General features: G+C 43.3%; 1 protein-coding gene across 1 annotated transcript in view; it reads right to left on the reverse strand.

The window, feature by feature from the left end:
• nrip1b (nuclear receptor interacting protein 1b) overlaps nucleotides 1-22,970 on the reverse strand; it is a 43,379-nt gene extending 20,409 nt beyond the window's left edge. The window contains 2 exon segments of the mRNA XM_080780849.1: nucleotides 16,658-16,739; nucleotides 22,698-22,970. The gene's annotated coding sequence lies outside the window, so the exon portion shown is untranslated.
• Nucleotides 22,971-23,585: the final 615 nt, after the last annotated feature.

Raw genomic sequence — 23,585 nt, forward strand, 5'->3', positions numbered from 1 at the left:
CTCCTACAGCACTGAACAGCAGCCAGGCAAACCATTGTTCTATTATGTTCATCCCTGATGAAGAGACCCAGGCTGGCCAGCTACAACTCTTTTAAATGGAAATGGGGACTGAATGTACACTGTACTCCATATTTATCCAATTTAAGGTTTGACGTCCTCCTCTCCACGTTTTCCAGTAGTAAACAAGCCGTATCCAGACAGGATAGTTCAATGGTATGCACATTTACTATAGCTGTGTGCCGCCCGTCATAGGCTATAAGCCAATGTCATGATGGTGCAGCCATACAGTAGTGTAACAAGAACTGCAAGTCGATACCCATGATTGACCAATGGACACTACAATAACTACAATGTAAACAATAAGTGGGAGAACAAGGAAGCCCATTGGATAGGACTGTAACAACATCCTTTCAGGTCACTCATTGGGTACGGTTTAAGGGGTGCTAATCAAACCAATCAATTGTAAAAAATATATATATCATAATCAATAATTTAATAAAATTCCACAGTTAATTTGTTAAGGCTACATATATTAATGACAAACTTTGACTGCGCCGGAATGTAATGTTATTATGCCTCGGCAGCAGACAGCCATGGCCCGGGCCCCGGAGGCATTATGTTTTCAGGTTGTCAGTCCTTCCGTCCGTCCGTCCCAAGCTCACGAACGGGATATCTATCCTTGAGGGAATTTCATGACATTTAGCACAAACATCCACTTGGACTCAAGGATGAACTGATTAGAAGTAGGTGGTCAAAGGTCAAGGTCATGCTGAACTCATTTCTCTCCCGATTCGCGTGAACGCAAATATCTCAGGAATGCTGTGAGGGAATTCCATGACATTTGGCACAATATGTGCACTTGGACTCATGGATGAATTGATTAGAAGTAGGCGGTTAAAGGTCAGAGGTCACGGTCACTGTAACCTCATATCCATGCCATTATTGTGAATGCGATACGCCAGGAATGTCTTGAGTGAATTTCATGACATTTGGCACAAATGTCCTCTTGAACTCAAGACGTCAAGAGTGGACTGTAGACCTGTGGCCAAGGGTTAAGGTCATGGTGAACTCATAGAACACGCTCATTAAATTCCTTCAGTCTTCACCACATATATTATAGGAGTCTGGACAGACGTGGATGCAAACCGCAACTGGTTGCTGGAGGCATTCAATCGCAATGTGGTATTTACATTTTCTGCAATCAATGAACTTGTGTAACTCGTGAATGGGGGGAAAGTGAAATCATATAATAGATTTAGATTTTTATCACGTTGAAATACTTATCAGGACAGTTATTGACAACCTGCTCTACCAAAATCAGTCAGATGTCACTGAAACAAGGCCGCGTTTTGCTAAACAAGTTTTGGGGCAGTCAGTGTGTAATCTGCCCTATTTACTGTAATATTCAGAGAAGACAAACAAAGGTTAGATATCCCTGCATAATTTCTTGTACTTCAAAGTAGCATCCCTGAAATAGGCGAATAATCTTTTAAATAACAGATCTTCAAGCTCACAATGCCTTGCAATGGGATGTGTTGTGAGCTTGAAGAAGTTACTTTCGCAGAATATTCGCCTATTACAGGGACGCTGGGATTCATGGGGTTAAACATGTGTTTGCGTGCATGATGTGCCCGACTGCAGTAAATCAGGCCACCGATGTGACATGCCCTTATCCATGAGGGTGCACTGGCAAACCCACTGCCCACTGCCAGACAGATGGGAGACATTTTATTTGGAATAAAACTGAACAAGAACTTCAAGGTAATGCCGTAGACCTGCTTCACACGCTGGCGCATGAACAATCTTCTCGGCACCATCTGTGGAGAGCCAACAGCCAACGCTTAGGCGTCCAACGCATCCATACAGCACAACACCACAATTAACATCAAGACCTGATGCATTATATTGTGACATCTTGCTGAACTGTGGTGTGGTCCGTCAAGAGTGTCCCACGTCAAATACGTCTTCACTTTCACTCCAAAAGCAAAGTGAGGAACATTTGGAGGAGGCTGCCATTAGTTCACTGTCCCTTTAAATAACTTTAAGACCTTTTTTCTCTCTTCTCTACCTCCCTCCCCTGAGGTTTATCACACTGTGGCTCTGTCTTCTCTCTCTCCTCTTTCCCTTGCATGCACGGACACACACACACAGGCGTGCACACACAGGCGCACGCACACACACACACACACACACACACACACACACACACACACACACACACACAGTATGTGTCTGCCAACTACAAAGCAGTTAAGCAAGCATCTCTTGGCTCTGTGCAGAGAGAATAAGACACTCTCATTACTGCTCTTAAAAAGCTCTGCCCTTACAAAGTCCACTGTAGACCCAGACGGCAGCACAGAAAGTCAAGGGAAAGATTCAAAGTTAAAGGTTACTCTTTTTTTCCTCCTACAACTCAATTCGGTGTGCTGCTGCTGCTGGTGTACGTGTGTGTGACTGTGTGTGTGTGTGTGTGTGTGTGTGTGCGCGCTTGTCTGTGTGGTTGATGGTTTTCTGCAACCCCCCCCCCCCCCCCCTTCCTGTTCCTCTTTAATGTCACAGGGCTGGCTCATATGACCTTGAGCAGCAGTGTTGGCATGGCAAGCGCGAGAGCTGCCTCGCCCGCGGGCGCCCTTGAACTGGATCTGCAAGACAAAAAAAAAAAAACCTTCACGCGGCCTGATAGACATCTCAGCCCCCCCCCCCCCCTCTCTCTCTCTCTCTCCTCAGTTCCCACTACCCTCTCCTATCCTCCCTTCCTGACTCTTTCTCCCCAACTCTTTTATTCAATCTACGTTGCTTCTTATCTGTTCCCCCGAGTGGGAAGAGATTTATCAGGATGCTGTATCTTTAACCTCTCTATCAGGCCCAAGATAGAGACAGAATTTCAAAATGTCTGACCGGCCAGCATGGATTTATTTTTAACCCCCACCCAACCACCCCCTCGTCTGTGGTCAAGCAACCCCCCGCCCCCAACCCCCCAACCCTCACCCCACCCCCAACCCCCCCAACCCTCACCCCACCCCTCTCCCATGACATTTTGGGAGAGGGGGAGCTTTTGGAATACACCTGTGCTGTGAGCTGGCCAGCCGTGTGCACCGCGCCCACTCCAGAGGTGTTGTTTACGGACATGGAATTCCAAGCCACTCTTCTCTCATTGGCACAGGGTGATCCGAAGCTCCAAAAGCAAATATCCTTATTTCTGTTGGGTTGGGGGAGCGACGACTGTGTGACACACGGAGGGCGGGGAGGAGCCTCGCAGAACCAGTGTTTTGACAAGCTGGCGAGGGACTGCCGGGCCTTGATGCAGAGCTCTGATTTACCTATGTAAACAACACAGTCCATAGTCCAAAGTCTAAGCCCTCAGCTGCCAAATGCTGCTCTCTTGCATGAGGCCTGAACACAAGTTCTACAGTAAAAGCACAAAGATAGTTTTATCAGCATGCAAACACTGCAGTTCCCGCCCACTGGCTGCGGTTTGTGCCGCAGAGTTTCAAGTAGGATCGTAAATATTTCCATTTCACTATCACCAATGTTGTTCTTACTGTGAACCTTTTCTTTACATGATACACATAAGACGACAATGCAGTATGTGTGTGTGTGTGTGTGTGTGTGTGTGTGTGTGTGCGTGCATGCGTGTGTGTGTGTGTGTGTGTGTGTGTGTGTGTGTGTGTGTGTGTGTGTGTGTGTGTGTGTGTGTGCGTGCATGCGTGCGTGAGTGCATGTCGGAGGAAACGAAGACAGGCATAACCCCCTGCCAGTCCTCTTCATGCCTGACCTTTCAGCACGGTAATATTATCACATGTCATATGCAGCCCTGCTTGAAACCATCTGCTAGAGGCACTGTGGTGGCAGCCCCACACACACACACACACACACACACACAAACGCCCACCACCCCAACAAAAAACGAACGAGGGAAAAAAAAGCACTGGCCAAAGACGCCGAATACTAGTTCTGACTGGTTACAACCCAGCATGCCTCTCCTTCACATGCATGTAAAAACAGCAATAGTGAACCCCCTCCAAAAAGGGACTGTTGTGAGCAGACTCTTCAATTAGCATAAGGGGCTTTCACACAGAGACATAAAGTTCTGGGGCTAAGAATAACATTAGCGAAGGTCTGAGAGTGGCAAGGCTTCAGCACTATGGAGAGTCCAGGGTGTATGCTAACTAGAGTCTTGATTCTAATCCAGCCCCCCGCCATGTAAAGCCCCACCTCGGGATATTATATTATGTTTGTTAGTGTAACACCTTGGCTAATAGGGTTGCTTTTACAGAGAGCAAAACCAATCTGATTAACATTAGGCAAGTCTGACACAGGGAAAAAAGAGCAAGCACGGCCGCTAACAAGCGCTAGTGTTTATTCACGGTAAGATGCCTCCCCGGCCGTCAGTGAGGGCCATTTTCACATTGGAGAGGAGGGGATCTGCCGAAATCTGCTCTCTCAAGAGAGCGAGCCCTGCAGAACCAAGGAGAAGCTTACTCGGTATGGAAGGCACCACAATGTCCTGCGAGATTCATTACAGGCAGATTTATTCCACATAGTGAAATATGAGTGAGCTCCACAGTCAGAAAATTGCATTGCTCCATAAGCATACCCGATACCAAACTAAGCCCCGATTTTCACTTCCAAGGCCCTATAGCTCCCAACACCAACCACAGCAATTATTTGCGAGGAAGGGATCAAACCCTGCAGCGAGCGTTTTATCTTTCATAGAAACATGCTAGAAGACACAAAAGGATTTGAAACAGCAACAGGCCCAGGCCATATGAAATCAATAGCAAAACATATATAGTCACTGTGGATCAGTTCTTTCCTGGGGCGTAGTGGTAAAATGTCAAAAGAAAATGTTATGGGTCAAGTTTCGCACTGGAATTCTATATATTTTTAACTTAAATCTGAAGTCTACTGAAAACTGAAAATTGGGATTGCCTATATGTCAAATCAATTTACAGACAGCACATAGTCTCAATGAATATGACACAAGAAAGGTCATCAAAAACTAGAGCTGGTCTCACACAGTTTTGTCTTTTCAATTTGTGCATATTTCTTTAGACCATATTTTTCAATATCACATAACAGACAGACGCTTCATATCACATAACAGGGCCATACTAGCCAACTATCCGTTCATTTACATCTGGCATGTAAAGTGATAAAGGCAGCTGAATAAGCATCTGCGTCGCTCATTTCCAAACCAGGGTTGAACTCGGTCGGTGCAGTAAATAACCTGACCTGAATAAAGCGGGAGTAAATCTGGGAGAGTGGGTTATATTTGGAAAATAGCAACGTGCATGTCAAAGAAAGAGAAATGTGAAAGGATCTTTTAGTTAAAAAGCTTATGTGGCTTTGGGCTTTGAGCCTGTCAGGTCTGACTGTAGTAATCAAATGCTAGTCTGGAGGGGGGTCTTATACACAGTCAAATCCTAAGAGTTAATTTCACTCTTGACAGTGTAAAAGAATTATCCATGTTTACAACCTCAGAGAGAGTTGAATTGACACTTTGATTTTGCAGTGTAGGAGGTGCCACACTGCTTCAGAGTGTAGAGCGTGTGTGTGTGTGTGTGTATGTGCGTGTTTTTGATGTGTTGTGCGTGCGTGTGCATGTGTTTTGATGTGTGGGACTTGGGAGTAAGGAGAGACCTCAGTGCTCAGCTTGGGGCGTATAATCTATGGTTCATTTGCAGCTTTTCTCCCCAGTATGACAAGCCGTTTACAAGACGTAGCCCTCTGCCTCTGACCCAGTTCTGAGTGGCTGCGTCTCGCGACAGGGCCCTGCCTCCCCATCAGGCCCCGCTCCTCGTCTAACTGACGATAACTCCTCGCCACCCTCTGCCTCTGTGAACTGTGGGGGAAAGAGAAAAAATAGGTCACCCTGACCCACTTTTCTTCCCCTCTCTCCCTACGATCGTGCGAGGAGTTCTGCAGAGCGTGATGAGGGAGACAGAGAGAGAAAAGAGGGAGACGACGGGGGGAAAGACAAGAGCAGATGGAAGAAAGAAAATAAATGTTACAAAAAGAGAGAAAACAAGAGAGTGAGAGGGGGGCTGAGAGAGGGAGAGAGAGAAAAAAAACTAGATTACCCCTATGAGCCCCGGTATTTTGGGATCATTCTTATCAGCGGGGCTGTATAGTATAAATCCTCCCACACTTAATACAAACGGCCTGCTCCCGGGGGTTAAACACCCATCTACTGCTGTCACCCCGCCCCACCTCTGAGGTGAGCATTACTTCATCATTTACACCCCAACGGCGAACAAGGAAAACCTCTGCCAGTCTTTAAAACAGGCAGAGCTTCATGCAGTCATTTAAACACACACAAAGTCATGACATGCTATCTGGTCAGCATAATTATGAGCATTTTCCAGGCAAGTGAGACATTAAGAGCCAAGCAAGCCTACAGGAGCTAGCTAGCAAGCATAGCATAACATGACATGACTATACCCAGTGAATGGTGGGAGAGGACAACTCATGATATCTCTGATCACACAGACACACACAGCTCCCATGCAAACCGCTTCTCATTAAGCTGCATTCACTCATCCGTCGGTACTGTAATCCTTCCCTACATTTACTACACGACTCTCCTCCTTGCCTGAGTTGTGCTCACCGCAACCACCTCCACCCAACCATGTGTGAAAAATCTGAATTGTACACCTCTCGGTAAAAGTATTCATGGATAGATTGTCAAAATGCTCCTCTGACGGGTTCAGATTTGAGTTACTGTAGCTGTGCTGTAGCTTTTGTTAGCGTGTGACCACACAGGCACATTAGTTAGACCAGATGCTAGCTTGCACGGTGTGGTTGCATGAGTGCTGATTTGCATTAGCCATTGCTTGACACTCCCCTTTAAAAAACAGGGTAGGGCTGACCTACTGCTAAAACTCTCAGCAGTGAGTGCTAAGCCTCTGCGTGTTAATGTTGACCCAGTGCAACAGACATGTTGGTGCCTCAGAGACGAGTCATGAAGCCTGCTGCTCCACTTTTCTCTTCTGCCAGACACCCTTCAAAAAGAGGAATCCATTCCATATTGTCACAATGAAGGTGTGAGGATGAAAATATGGCCAAATAGAAGAGTGGGGAAAAAAGAAAGAAAGAAAGAAAGAAAGAAAGAAAGAAAGAAAAAAGAAGGACCTATTTGGCGAGGTAGAATAGCAGTGTCAGATCTCTTTATTTGGCCGAGGCAGGGGAAGGTTTTAGTTCCTGTTAAGGGTTATGTAGGTCAAGCCCTGTCTCCTCGTAAGCACCAAGGTCAACCCTGAATGGAAGGGCAGGTGGCTTAGATAGAATGAGGCCCTGGATAAACCACATTTGTCTGGCTCTTGTGCCAGTGCCAGTCTCAGGCACGTAAACAAAGTTACACAGTCAAGCACACACCTCCCTTACGGTAACCCTGGTGTGTGCATGTGTGTGTGTGCGTGTGCGCGCGAGCGTGTGTGTGTGTGTATGTGTGCACACAAATAAACGTGTGAAGTGATAACACCAGTTTATACAAGCTTTTGCATTCGAATTTATTACATTTAGGGAAAAACTATTTGGAAAGTATACTAGTAAGTAACCCTCCTAAAATATCTGACCGGTAAAGATTAAAATACACTAGTTAAACTGGACAAATGTCTGTGACTCACTCAGAGAACTAAAACCTCTGCCAGGATGCCTATCAAAACTTTTATTTCTACTCTACACTACATTTCAGAGGCAAATATTGTACTTTTACTCCACTACAATTATTCAAAACTTTAGTTACTAGTTACTTTGTAGATTTGGATTATTATTACAAAACATTCATTAACCCCATACACATTTTGGCCATTTGAAAATAGCAGATCTACAAGCTCACAATGTGTTGCGGTGTGACGCATTGTGAGATTGTGAGATCTGCTATTTTCAAAAGATTTGTATACATTTTAAAACTTGAAATGGGGCATTATGCATGAGTAATCTTTATGCCATTGTGTGCTTTTAGGCTTTCAGGTACATTTTGAATTCTGGACCTTTCCTTGTAACAGAGTATTTCTGCATTGCAGTACTGATACATATTTTGAGTACTTTTTCCACCACTGCCTCTAGCCATCACTTTTCTTTCTTCACAATTAGTAACATCCCTAATAATTACTTTTGAAAACCCACAGTAGACTTAACATGAGTTGGTTGTACTTTTGCTGGTAGCTTCACATTCACACTTTAACATAGTTGTACAAGAGAGCTGAGCTAATGTTGAACCTTGATGTGAAAACAGAACACTCATATTGTATATATAAGCTATTACATTGCTACCTTCATCCAAATTGGTGTGTGTGTGTGTGTGTGTGTGTCACTGTTGATTGATTGACTATATGATTTTTATACTTTTTAATTTCTAAATTATTTCTAATTTCCCCCAAAGAAAGTTTAGCTCAACTCATACAGTAGTTTTCCATTATACAATACATGCCTATTATTATGATTATGATTATCTACTCAATGTATGGCTTATGGGAAAAGCGCTCTCAGTCTCTAGTTAAATTCTGATAAACCACAGCAATGCCACTTGTGTCTTCTGGAGTTTATGAGGGATGAGCCCAGGATTTACTTTAAATCAAGGCTTAATTTCCCCATATAGCCTATTACAATTGTTTACCAGTGTTGGATCCAAGCTATAGCCTCCCAGTGTTTCTGTTGTTGCCAACAACAATATCTGACATTCTCACCGCAAACAGATCAGTCTGACTGATAAGGTAACAGTGCTTCTAAGTTCTTACATTGCTGGACTGTGCCATTCACATCCGTTGCCCAAATCTCAATTGCCATCTCCACGAATAACCTAAGGGCCTAAAGGAAACACTGACTCCCTTTGACTATCCCAGTCTCAAAATAAAGTAGAAAAGGATACTCTGTCAAGCACAAATCTACGCCAGGCTGGGTTGCCTAGCCAGGGCTGTGTAAATCTTGTGTTGCAGCTGACGAGACTTGAGTTAGCTGGAAAGATACTCTGTATGTGTATGTTCGACGGTGGGCTCCCTCGAGTCCTTGCTGATGCACGTGCCAAGTTTTAAGTCTGTGTTGGTCCCATTTATGCATGCGACTATATGGGCATAACAGTCGGATCTGTGGCTCAACACAACCGGATGTCTATATATGGGTGTATATATATCACTCATTCTTGAGATGAGGGACAAAAGTGGAAAAAACATGTCCCACACATAAGAGCCTTATTTTATGTAAAAAATAAATTAATTCATAAAAATAAAAGCACTTGCAAAGTTAAGTGTAATACAGTTGTGTATTATTATGCCCTTAATTTCATTATAATTGTTTTCATATTCCATCTGAATTAGTTAAAAGCAGGCCCTGTACCCAAAAAGGCCTGTATTTAGCCTGTCCCCAGCAAGTGGCCACAATTTCAAACTGCCAAAAAAGTGTCTAATACTGTCACAATCACATAAATATACATACTAAATTAAAGTAGATTGTCAACAACATAGCAAATAATATACACAGTTAATTTTAATTTATATTTTCTATTAAATATCTCATATCAAATGTTCGTCCCACGTCTCCGTCAACTCCGTCAGGTTTTTTAAAAGTCTTAAATTAATCAGAAAATATTGTCGACAGATTTAGCCTGAATACTCCTTTTCCAAGTCCCATTTATATTTGTTGCAACAGTGGAGTACCTGGTCTGACAAGCATTCAATTGTTTGATATTTTAAACAAACAATGTTGATAACAATGTGGTCACAGCTTTTACATGTCAACTCCGTCAGGACATTATTATGATCTTTGTTAAGAATTCCAAAATAATGTTTATTATTTTAGTTTAGGGGTTAGGTTTAGCTAACAAAATTAAGCAAAAACAAAATGGCTACATTGTACTAAAGAGGGTTAAGATGAAAACAAATGCCATTTTGTCAACTCCGTCAGACGTCAACTCCGTCAGATTTTGTGTCTGACGGAGTTGACGTGTATCTGACGGAGTTGACAAAAGTGTTCCTAAAACAATAAAATTATTGTTTTTGAATAATGGGCAGTATTCTAATTTGGCACACAGTTAGAGCATGCCTTAAGGAACATTTTTGGCTATGGGGCCATCACAGATTTGTCTCGTGGTGACCATGGCAGCCATATTACAAAAGAGCCGCCACCTGATGTTATTTTACAATAACTCAAGTTCTACACCACCTAGGATCTTGATTCTGGTGACTAAGACCTCATTTTCAAGGATGAGGGATACAGTGGTACAATTTAGACTTTCCCTGTGACCATGGCAGCCATTTTTCAAAATGGCCGCCACCTGCTGTTATTTTACAATAACTCAAGTTCTACACCACCTAGGATCTTGATTCTGGTGACTAATCATACATTTTCAAGGATGTGGGGTACATTGGTAATATTTAGATTTGTCCTGTGACCATAGCAGCCTTTTTTTTTTTCAAAATGGCTGCCACCTGCTGTTATTTTACAATAACTCAAGTTTTAGACCACCTAGGATCTTGATTTTGGCGACTAATCATACATTTTAAAAGATGAGAAATACAGTGGTACTATTTAGATTTGTCCTGTGACCATGGCAGCCATTGTTTTTCAAAATGACCACCAACCTGCTGTTATTTTACCAATAACTCAAGTTTTAGACCACCAAGGATCTTGATTCTGGCGACTAATCATTACATTTTCAAGGATGAACTTTCTCTGGGAGAGGTAAGGGCTTATTTCAGGTGCAGGTTGAGTTTCTACTGACAGGACATTAAAAGGAGGTGGGCTTTCTGGCCTTTGACTTGCCCCTTTCAGGTACAGATGCACAGTTTGACTTCACTGGCCACTGCAGGGAACTGTGGGGGAGAAACTTTGGTCTCTTGACACCCCGATTAGGTTCAGGGTTTTTTTTGGTGGAGACTTGCCTTTCATGACATCTTTGCTGCAGCAGTTGATCTCCTTACTGCCAGTGGTGGCACACTCTGGGTCTCTGGGGCATTGTATCTTGGTGGCCTCCTGCCAGTGTTTCTCCATCCTTCTCCTGAGCTCTGTGTTCTGGGGCTCTGTTATAGTCAACTTACATTGTCTTGGCTGGAGATTGCTTTCCTGCAGGGTCCAGCCCAGTCTTGTGCAGATGGCTGCTGGCCCACCTGGAGGCCCCAACCTCACTTGTTCGGTTGGTGTGATTAGGTGGGGTGGTCTTCCCCAATCAGGATGAGGGGTTTGACCCTTTCAAACGGCAGTCTGGCCAAGTGTCTGTATTTAGTTGTGAGTTTAGATACAGGATACGATTGCTCACCCAGCCCCAGGTGACATGAGGTGAAGGCTCCTTTGCTTTGGTAACATTGCTTTGGTTGACATGCTGGGGACACAGAGAAAGACACTGATGCCTTCAGTGTCTGCACATCCTGCCTGATGGTCCTGAAGCCAAATCTTCTGTCTTCAGTCTTTCCCTCACTGTTCACTGCTCACTGTTCACCTCACCGAATTTAGCCCAAGGAGTTTGACCCCTAGTTTGGCCATAGACCCCCTAGTTTGGCCATAGCCACTTGCCCAAAGGTGCCGACATGTGCTGACCTCATCACATCTGTGATGATGGCTATGGCCGTTTTTAGCCAACGTAGTGTTTTTTGTGCAAAACTAATGCTTGGAATGGATCCAGAATCATGAAAAGCCCCTAGTTTGACATGCCACATGCTACTTAAAGCATAATGAAATTTAGAACATTTAGCCTTATATTGGTTGTTGATGGTACCCAACTTTCAGCAGCTGTCAAACATGCCCCTAGGGTGGTCAAATAGAAACCAATGTGGGATATGTTAGTAGACACCTTTACAAACATTGGTGAAGAAAATTCTTGGTAAGAAATGTATTCACAGATTTTATATTATTCTGATAATAGTAAAGTAAATTGGTAAAATAATAGCAGGTCCACCATTTTTGAAAATGTCTACCATCCATGGTCACAGGATAAATCTAAATAGTACAACTGTATTCCTCACCCTTGAAAATGTATGATTAGTCACCAGAATCAAGATCCTAGGTGGTGTAGAACTTGAGTTATTGGGAAATAACAGAAAGTTGGCGGCCATTTTGAAAAATGTCTACCATGGTCACAGGACAAATCTAAATAGTACCAATGTATCCCACATCCTTGAAAATGTATGATTAGTCACCAGAATCAAGATCCTAGGTGGTGTAGAACTTGAGTTATTGGGAAATAACAGAAAGTTGGCGGCCATTTTGAAAAATGGCTGCCATGTTCACAGGGCAAATCTAAATAGTACCACTGTATTCCTCATCCTTGAAAATGTGGGATTAGTCACCAGAATCAAGATCCTAGGTGGTCTAGAACCTAAATCAGTTAAACTTGTCAACTCCGTCAGATGTTCGTCAACTCCGTCAGACGTTCGTCCCGTGATGTTTTTGTTAATTTCCAAAGAAATAGAAAATTTGCTGTCAAATCTTTTGTGCTTATGTATTGAAACACCAACTGAAATGATACGTAATGATGATTTTTTTTTTTTTTTACATGGTTTTCATGTTATAATATTGAAAATAAAGGTTGAAATGACAGTTTTGAGAAATTGGATATTTCATAATAGTGTGATATTGGAACAAAATAATATTAAAAGATTTGTATTACTTAACTTGATTACTGAAAGCCATTATAAGATAACTGAGGACTTTATATTATTGTTGAAATGATAAAATTCAATTAAAAGGGATTTTAGTGTGTCTGACGGAGTTGACATGAATCAGGTATTAAGTGCATAAATGTCCCATTTTAGAAAGAAATGTTATGCGAAAAACCTGTTCCTTCTCAAGATTGGTAGTTGAGACCTGTGTCTACAAATACATCTATTTGATTTGAATGTATCTTAAAAAAAAAAAAAATCCAGTTTGAAAAAGGTTTTGTCCCTTATCTCAAGAATGGGTGATATATAGGGGCGTATCGGACTTCTTTATGGTTATGTCTGAGTCATCATGACATGCCTATATATGCGTATTGGGGTTGTTTATGGTTATGTCTGAGTCATAGTGACATGCCTATCTGTATCCTATATGGGTGTATCAGGTTTGTTTATGGTTATGTCTGAGTCAGGGCGGCTATGGCCCGCCTGCCGGCCGGCCTGCCCAGCCTACCCTCCCATTAGCCAAATTTAATGAAGGATAGGTCCCTCCCACTATTTTTGGAAGCTAATAACAAGCAAAGAGTATGACAGCAATTCCCAAGCTATGAGTCGGTGAGCCACGAGGGTATTGCCAATGGGTCCCCAAATCATCGGCAAAACATTAAGATTTTAATGATAATATATATATGCATTAAAAAAATGTGTACATGTATAGCACCACTATGTGGTGCACTGTGCAGGGAACATGACGCTAACCCTGCCCACACAGTCATACTACACACAAACGGGAGAAAACATGGGCATCTCCACCTCCCGGCCGGGCGGAGATAATTAAGAGAGGAGAAAAAGGCAGCGAAGGAGATATTCCCCATCATGATAAGTGAGAAATAATTCACACCTTAATCTAATCATCATACTTTGTGGAAACACTGTAGTTTGCAATGTGTCGATATGCAGTTGGCAAAGAGATCAACTTCCGTTTATTATCCATCAAGTTCCTTTATTTATCCACCCATGTGGTGAACATATCAAGGGGAAAGAGATTTTTACATGCTTGCTTAAAAATACTCAAGTCTCTTGACACTTCTGGTGCAGCAAAATCTTCCATTTCTACATCGCGCTAGTAAGTCTGATCTCTCTTAGAAGTGTTGATATTGTAACTGCGATGCATCATGAAGTCAGAAATTAGACCAGAACATCCGCATTATGATCAATCTGCGCGGATGCAGCATAGATTCAGTTTTTTTTGGGCCGTAAACACAAAAGTGGATGGGTGCACGGGTGGATGGGCGCACCCAAACAGGTCGGGAAGGGTTGCGCAAGGCATGGCCGATGTTGATTAAAAAAAAAGACCTTAAGATGTGCCCACACGTCCTGGGCAAACCACCGTTTCATTTAAGACATGTGTGGACATCCAAGGCATCAGAAGTGTTAACTGTGGAGTGGTTTTAACTGAGGGTCAGCAGTCGGAACGTGAATGCAGGCAACTGGCATAACATGAATCTAAGCCGCCAGCTCAGTTTGGACATGAATCACTCTGGTCATGAACTGACCTTTCACTGATATTGCTGGTATCAGTGATTGAGAGTTGAGATGATGACTAAACATGCTCATTTCATCACTAACATGAAACCAGGGAGGAACTTAAGGTCTGTTGTCCCCAAATTCAAATAAGGGCAGAGAGGCCATGTGACTCTATTTGACATGACCTCAACCCGGTTCGACCTTGAGAGTGATTACCCAATTGGAGAGCAGCCACACACACACACACACACACACACACACACACACACACCCACACACACCCCTGATGCCCTCTTAGTCATACAGGGTTGGGAGGAAGGGTGGGGTGATGTGGGGTGAAGGGTGTCACTGTCACATGATTAGATCCCCTTCTGGAGAGTTACTTAAAAAGCCTCCTCAGCAATCAGGTCAAGGTCATACACTGATCTTAGTGCCAAAGGGAAAGAGAGATTGTGTTGTGGGGGGGGGGTGTTGGAAAGTGAGAGATAAGTGGGATGAGAACTGGTTCAATACTGGGCTACTGTACATTCAGCAGTCCTGGGTCAGAGATAACTTGAAAACACTAGCTGTCATTCTGAAATAACTGTATTAATCTCCCTGCTTAGTGGACACTTTTATTCAAAGTCACTTATGCGATTATCACTCTTGCACATCTCTTTCCACTTCTACAGCTGGATATTTACCGGTGGAATTCAGGTTAATTGCCTTTGCTCAAGGGTAGAGGGTGAGCAGTGCATGAGCCAGCAATCTTCTGGTCACCAGTCCATTTCCCTTAAGTAATAGGTCATATGGCCGCCTCCAGTCATCTGCCCATACACTGCTCTTCGTGTCCTCTCAAACAGCCTCCCTACCATTGGGTGCCTTATAGCAGTTGTGAGAGAGCCCGGGTTCCCAGGCACAGCCTTTCAGTCAGTTTATCAAGCTCTCTTGAGGATGCACTGAATAACACCACCTCACTAATGGATTTATAAGTGGGCCGGAAATTCACAATAGGACGTGTTTCAGAAATTGTAGAGACCGCTTGGGGTTATATGCCAAACTTCCCCCACTCTTGACAATAGTGGCATTCACAATTGATTGTAGATATCTGACAGTTATGACAGGGTACTGTCACTTATCCAAAACGCAACTCATTTAATGAATTATTGATAACATGCATTTAAAGCTGAACATGAGCGGGAGATTTATAAGTGGATTCCATAACGTAACAGCTGTGGAAAATGTGTGGTCTTCTCTTGCCGCCTGTTCAGATCACAGGAACAAATAGATGATTACTTCACGTGACAATCTATTCCACAAGTCATGACAAGTCATCTGTGTGCAGGTCAACATGCAAAAACAATTAAGAGACTTGCTGTTTTTAGAGGGAACAGAGTTGTATGTGTACTAAGTGCCTAGCCTTAGCCCTGTTTGGCCCTGCACTGGAAACTAGGCTAATGTACGAACATCTCCTGGAACTCATGCAGCTCCTATTCTCCACTGCCACCCGCACAGGTCCCCTGTTGCCCAGCAACAATTCAGCTCATCACTAGAAGCCAAAAAGTAACACAATTACAGTTCAAACTGAAAGGATTTGGGGCGTGCAGCATAACAGCACTCAGCATAGCATTTTCAAACTGAAAAGATGAGTATCAAAAGAATAACTAGGGAAACTCCAACCTGTGGTGCAGACATGATCTCTCCGTTGACAATGGTCAAAATGTTGTTTTTTCACCTCTCCAACATATACATATGAGTCTCATTTCATGAGTCAGGTGTGTGTGTGTGTGTGTGTGTGTGTGTGTGTGTGTGTGTGTGTGCGTGCGTGTGACTGTGTGTGTGTCCGTACGGTTACACAAACAATAACCCAAAGATTGACTGCTAAAGAGTGCACTATGAACTCTGCAGTGCCGCTGGGCCAGGGCGTTCCAGAGCAAGTCCACGGGACAAAGTTTTATGACATTTATTTTTTCCCGAACACGACCCTTCTTGGGAAGCAAATAAATCTCAGGGACACAATCTCACAGCACACTGTATAGTATACCGGTATAGCATATGCATCCCCTGCCCCCTCCCTCTGCTGTCCTCTTCCTGTGCAATATATCCATCATTCATTCATAAATTCTGAAAAGTCCTCTTTAGTTAATTGCCTTGGAAATTTTTAATTTCAAACGAAAGCTTTTAAAAGAGAAAGATATAATTAAGTTGCTGGGATCTCTCTCTGCTCCCCCCCGCCCCCCTTGGCCAGGAGGGGCCAAGGGGACATGTGCTGCTCTGCACTGCACTGCTCTGTGTCAGGGAAGTCATCCGCCCATGTTTAAAGCAGAATGTTACGTAAAGCCTCCCCCCTCTGCACAGGCTTACTGCACCAGACGCTGTGTCCTTGCCTGGGCTGCTCAAGGTTCCAAAAAGGACAGGCTGCTAAGAAGTTGGGAAGGACGGGGCCCTGTGATAGGCTGCAGAGGGGAGGGGGGCTGCTGCCTGTGTGACAGCCTTGGACTTTGAATTCACCACCAGACAGGCTCATGCATCAATCCCTCAACTTACAAAGACAAGCCACTAACCTTGACGAGGCCAGGGACTCTTCAGGAATGAGTGGCATTTTCACTTAGCCCCCGCGTCTCCCTTGCGCTCCCGCCACATAACCTGGTTAAAATAAGACACAGTTGAGTAACAGTCAACCTCTCTCTCCAGATATCCTACTGCAGTTCAGGCATTCTAATTGGACTTTGTGACCTGCTGTCCTAACCCTCAACCTTTAGACTTCTCAGGCTATGCTAGGGAGACTAGAAGAAATACATAGGAGTTAGGGACCACACACACAAGTACACGTTACCGAGGCCCATCACACACGACTAATCTCTGTACCTTTGTCTGAGCGAGGCATAATGTAACTTCATGCGAATCCATGTTTACAATGATCCTCCCCGGGCTGAATGACTGCATTATCTTATGTACATCGCCTGAACAGGTGACAGCATAGGTGTTGAAAATTAGCACTGCTATAATACCCAAACAATGCATCAAGAGTAATTGTAATGTCCATGTCACATAATATTAATTAACAGCCAATTAACAGCTCCACAGTCCACAAATAGAGTGAAAACTCATTGGAAACCTTGTGCATTTCTATGGAGCCCAATTTACCATACTAGAGGGCAGCTACTGCTACGCAGCACTCACACCTACATTGCACAGCCGATCCGACCAATATGTCTGAGTCATATAGTCGGGGGCTTTGTCAGAGTACCCATTGTACCGGTCTGCACCTGTCCCTTTTATGCCCATATATGGAGGACCCTGAAGTCAACAGAATATGCCCATATACATTTTAATAGCCATATATGGGCATATTGTTTGGATCGGCGATTCGGGACAACTGGACATCTGAATCCGAACTACTTTCTGTGGGGCACCGCAGTCCCTTTAGTCCTTGCCACTCGGCCGAGTTTGAAGTTGGTCGGTCCCATACGCTATATGGCATATCGGTCGGATCGGTGGCTATGTACAACTGGATCTCTGTATCTGAACTAGTTATGGCTGAGTCAGAGTGACATCAGAGGTCCGGCTGAGTCAGAGTGACATCAGAGGTCCGTCCGTCCGACCACCCCATAAAGTTGTATATAATCTAGAGGGAGCGACAGCCCTGCCCCCAGCTATTCATTTCAATGGAAGTTGCTCAGTGGTGTTTTGAAGCACCCGGAAGAATGCTCAGCCTCTACTTCCGCATTTTTGAGGCCTCCTATATACAGCCTTTGTCTACACACGTCTCATATTTTCCATTGACAAAGAAAGGAGAAATTAGGTCCAATGTCTGTCAAATATGACGTACATTTGACCACCAACAGTGAAAAAAAATGCGGAAGTGCTAACAAGCGCTCAATGTTAAACCCTGAGGGTTTACTCCAGCTTTGACCAGTAGGGCCGGCGGCTTCAACGTGCATGCTGGTCTGCCACCCCCCCCATTTAGCACATTTTTATGATTCACACGGCCAATCTATTTTGCTCTTAGGCAATACTCGGTGGGGTGGGTATGACGTAAGAGAAAAATGGCCACGGTGTGAATATGGTCAATACACCTGGTCAGACTCCCACACTCACAAAATAATACAGGCCGAGTCTGGCATATACAAGTGTCTGTCCTTGTTCCTTTTGCAGTACGTCCCTACTGTCACTCACTGACATTGGCCTGCTTGTGGTGAGGCAGAGAGCTTCCACTCGTCTCAACTGCAGCAACCTGGCAGCACACTCGCCACAATGGCCAAGAACCATTCCTACTGCACCTCTACAGCCTGGGGGCAGCAGCTCTGCAACAGGACAGAGCCAGAGTGAGAAAGAGGATGGAGATGAGTGGAAGGGAGTCAGTTCCACTCCTCTCCTCTGTCTGTGACCACAACCCAGCCAGGAGGACAGTCACCTCCTCTCTCATCACACGGGAGGCCAAATGCATCCACCACAGCACATCTCCTTAGCCGCATCAAGAGGAGAGAATGAACAGTCGGACTGGTAGGTCTGCGTCTTAGTACAAGGTGGCTCTGTGCTCCCGCTCTGCTCCATTGATCGGCACAGTTAGGCCTCACAGCTGTTGTTTTGGATGATGCTTTGTGTGGGTGACTCTCATTCGAGCAATTTATCTGGCCTGCAACACCCCCCTCTATCATTTTCTTGCTTGCTCTGTCAATTTGTGAGTGATTTCTGCTAAGTCTTCAAATAATTCACAGCAATTGCAATCAGTGACGATCAATCACAGGTGATAATTGAAGGGCCTGTCATTGCAAACCAAGGCCAAGGTGAAGCGTGAGGTCGGGAGGGAGCAGAGTGACGTCTGAAGTGAGGGTGAAGGTGGTGTGTGTGTGTGTGGGGGCGGGGGGGGGGTCATGCAACCAATCCCAGATGAGCCCTGGCCAGCAGCTCGGACACTGCCATGGAGGCATGATATCCATCTTGGAAGGACCCTTCCATTCCATCATTCCAACTTGCATCGAGGAGCAATAGCTGTAATGATGCATTCTGTCATTCCTGCTTTGTCATCAAAATGAGTCTCATTGACTTTGGTTGCCTCCTGTTCATGACAGATGTACTGGTCTAATAGTCTTAGTGGAGACACTGATGTGTCAGATTACTTTGTCAACTAACTTGTATACAGATTATTCAATAGGAATGCTATTTCACAAAAAAAGCAATTTGGTCTTGTGAAGCTTTGTTGTCTTCTGGCACTTTAATTAAATAAAACAAACAAAGCATATTTAAAGTGCCAAATAAATAGTGAAATTTGAAATTTCACATTCTCTCTGTTTGCAGTTAACCCATTCAGAATTGGCTTTGATTTAGTTTAACTCGCCTTTATTGACAGTGTGTCAGTGACAGTGGAAAGAGACATGGTATGTGCCTATACATTCAGCTATACAGTCGCCCCAACTATAGCACAGCTAACTGTCATTGTAGTCTTGATTTGTTGTTTATTTTGAGTTGTGTGCAACGTCACATGATTAAAATAGCTGATCTATGAGCTCACAACACGTTGCAGAGTGACCCATTGTGAGCGTATTCTGAATGAAATGTGCAACCATTTAAATACCTGTATAAATCAGACAATGCCAGACAATATTTTACACTATTAGTTAAATTAACATTGCCTAAAGATGACTTTCAGAAGAATATGAAGATGACGAAGAAATGAAAAAGAAGGGAAAACAATAGTGTTTAAAGTTAAATGTTTAACATTTGTTCAAATTTCAAAGTTCAAATTTTTAAACATTGCTGCCCTTATGACTCAAAGGTTAGAGGCCAAGACGTAAAGTTTGTCATTATAGGGCCAGAGAGGGGAGTCTGCCAAGTTTGGGAACTGTAGCTGGTATGGTTTCTGAGACCCATGAAGAGAAAAAGAAAGAATAAGGTTCCAGCAGCTCTGCTGCTTGCCTTGGACCACCCTATACAAGATATTTATTTCTGTCTAGTCATTGTTGTTTGAGCTTCACCCTGACTATATCATGGTAATATACATGTACACTGTACAGTATAGGCGACTTGTCTGTACAAAATGACAACTATAGAGTCTGGTCACTGAATTGCTTTGTGGATGTATAATAAATGCTTATAGGACTAGTACTGTATACTATATGTACCAGAAACATAAAACAATCACAAAGACAACCTTGTGGCAAGAAGGTCCCTGATCTGAGTTACAGGATGAAGATCCATGGGCAGAAATGTGATTCTGTCATAATTCTCTCCATTGCTCAATTTATGATGAAACCTGCTGTCCTGTTTTGCTAGGCTAACATAGTGGTGGTAATCCCCATTCCCTGTACAGTAAGTAGAAAATAAACAATTGCATTTTGATCAAATATAGCCAAATACATTCAAACTTTGAATGTATTTCTCTATACTTTTCTCTGGTGAATATATGTGTGTAAATGGTACAGGTGTGTAAATAGTCTAAATATACTCAACCAAGAAGCATCTGGACTAAACCAACATGCAATACACACACACACACACACACACACACACACACACACACACACACACACACACACACACACACACACACACACACACACACACACACACACACACACACACACACACACACACACACACACACACACACACACACACACACACACACACACACACACACACACACACACACACACACACACACACACACACACACACACACACACACACACACACAATTTTCATATAGCTGCAATGCTGTTTGGTTGGCAGATAAGATTTGTTGTTATGAAAATGTAGCCAGTGGATAGGAGAGGGGAGTACAGAGTCCAGTCCTGTGACTATTCAGCAGACACGGCATCATTTGCATTTAGCCATTTGAATGTCCTCTGATTCTGTTGCAGGCTACTGCACATCACTCACCAGCAGCTCCCTAGATAATTGCAGATGGCTCAGACAAGTCAAGCCTCATCCAATACAGAAGCTCACTGGACTGGAGTAGAGAGTACAGTAGGTTAGCCAGGGCGCTAGCACAAAGGTGCTTTTCAAGTGCAACATCATGGCTGAGCTATGCATGATGTGGAGGTTTTAGTTATCTATGGCAACAGAGAACGTGCTGAGCTACCTTGAACATCTTGTGCAAGTTCAGGGCAAATAATTAAGCAGCTTAAACACTCAACAAAAGAAAGGCTAAAAGGCAGGCAGTATTTTTGTATAACAGAATTTATAGAAGTTTGACTTTTCTCTACGGTTCTCTGAAACATAATGCATTACAATGCAGACTGTGTGCACAAACTGCACATGAACCAACAGTTGTCCCACTCCCCCATAACTCCTTGAAAACTTTGGCCCCTGACCTTTCTCCTCTACACTGACCCATGCAGGATCAAATTAAGCAACAGGACATGATAACCTGGTGCCTACAAAAAGGTCTTTAAAGAGTCTGCCCCTTTAGTCATTCGGCTACAGGAAGCTTTGAAGTCTGAACAATGAAACCATATCAGAAAGGGTGACAACTTGTCAGACAAAACAACTCCAACCAACCACATTATGGTCTATACTCTGAAACATCACCACTCCCCAAACGTTCACAATTTTGTACAGGGGGCTTATGGCATTCCATTGGATTGGTGTTGCATAAGTTGAACTTGTGAGACAAGCCCTAAAAAACAAGTAAAATGTTGTGTGTATTAATGAGGCATCAATGAAACCAGATTAATAACGAGCTAAGCATAGGCTTCTAGTTGGAGTGGGTAAGAGTGAGCAACAAGCAATCTAACAATTCGTGTTTCTCACCAACGTTTACAATAATCCATAGTTATGAGGGGTTAATGTCGCTGTATCCTGAATAGGCTACAATATGTAACAAAGGCGGTGTTTCCAGGCTAACACAACCCACTGTACTACTTCATACTAATGCAACGTTAAAGACCCAGGGCACTGTATTTATCCCAAACACTACTGCATGTTACTCTATTGTACATTGTTAGGCTAAATACTGTAGCCAATATCATAGTACCACATTTTAACTGCTGACATGACGGCCATACATGCAATGTTTATAAACACACTGCGTTATTTTAAACAGGAATAACTGATGTCTTCTGTGCGTGTTCACATTGTTAAAAAGGTACGGACTAAAGGAGTGTACGACAATAGCCCGTTTACAACATTATCAGGCTTGTTATATATTTCATTCAAGACATGGATATAGTATGCTAGCGGTCCATCGATAGAACGGCGAGTCGAACTGTATCACATCATAGCGAATGTGTTTTAAAGATGAACATAATGTAGGGATATTTAGCCAATTGGCTGGATATAGGATTGTGCTTTGGAGAAAGACGGTGTAGCCTATTACAAAATGACTTTGCAATGCTTTTTTTTTTTTTTTTTTTTTAATAGAAGCCATCATGTCACAGCCTCGGTGATTTATACCGACTTCTTTATGCAGCGTTTTCACCGCTATCCATATGCGCCTGGCTCTACTCGACACACTACACAACATCCATTTATCCCCCTAAAACACGCTATGATCTCAAGTATAATCCTTGCCAAGATCGTCCCTTATGGTCTCCCGTGTATTTTACCCGCTCGTAATAATGTCATTGACATGTACATGTATCTGGGCACGTAGCCTACCTGCGTTGTCTACCCCGCTGGCAGGCGGCAGACCCCAGTCAACCGGAGAGGCGCATCATTATTCGAGTCGAGAGGAGGCTATTCCACGGTTAGTCTCAATACAAAAAGGTCGCATTTGTCTCGTGGGCTTGATACAAAAATGGCGAGGCTATTCGTTTCTTTAAAAAAATAAAAAATTAGTCCAATACGCATCGGATGTTCGACTATATGATCGAGGTGATCAGGATCCACGACCTGTAGTCGAGTCTATCGGAATTGTTTATTCTCGGAATCCCCTCGCAGTGGAGAACTCAGCAGAGGCAACACTCCTCCTCTCTCTGTGTCGCTGACACCACCCTTAAAGGAACAATCCTTCATATCCTGGGCTACTTTCACATGAAGGGAGCTGTCATAGGAATAGGTTAATAACATTAATTAACACGCGTATAACTTTACATAATACAAGTGTAATATAGGCCCCTACACTTATCCTGGAAAATGTAGCCCGAATCTAAAAATAATAATAACAGTTTATATGATTGATGATTGATTGATAGCCCTACCCTACACAATTCGTACAGTAAGAAATTAATGCAAATGTAGGCCTACTTAAGATAACCAAAGTTTTTAAATGTATTTATTATTATTGTTATTCTTCCCCCCCCCCCCTTTTTGCCTTGTGAGAGTATTGAGATTATTGCGATGAGATTAGGCTGTATTGACCAGTGTATAATACCAAAATGAACAGTTTACTTTAAACGTACAGCAAAGAGGAAGATGTTCTCATTCAATGAAGGTGAAAGTGGTAAACTGTACTTGAATAGTTAATACTTAGGCAGATTTTATGATAGCAGAAAATGTGAATTAACTTCATGACTGCACTGGGCATGCAGTCAACCATAATTTCCA

Source organism: Protomyctophum bolini (genome assembly GCF_963924005.1).
Source record: "Protomyctophum bolini genome assembly, chromosome: 13".
Classification (NCBI taxonomy): Eukaryota; Metazoa; Chordata; class Actinopteri; order Myctophiformes; family Myctophidae; genus Protomyctophum; species Protomyctophum bolini.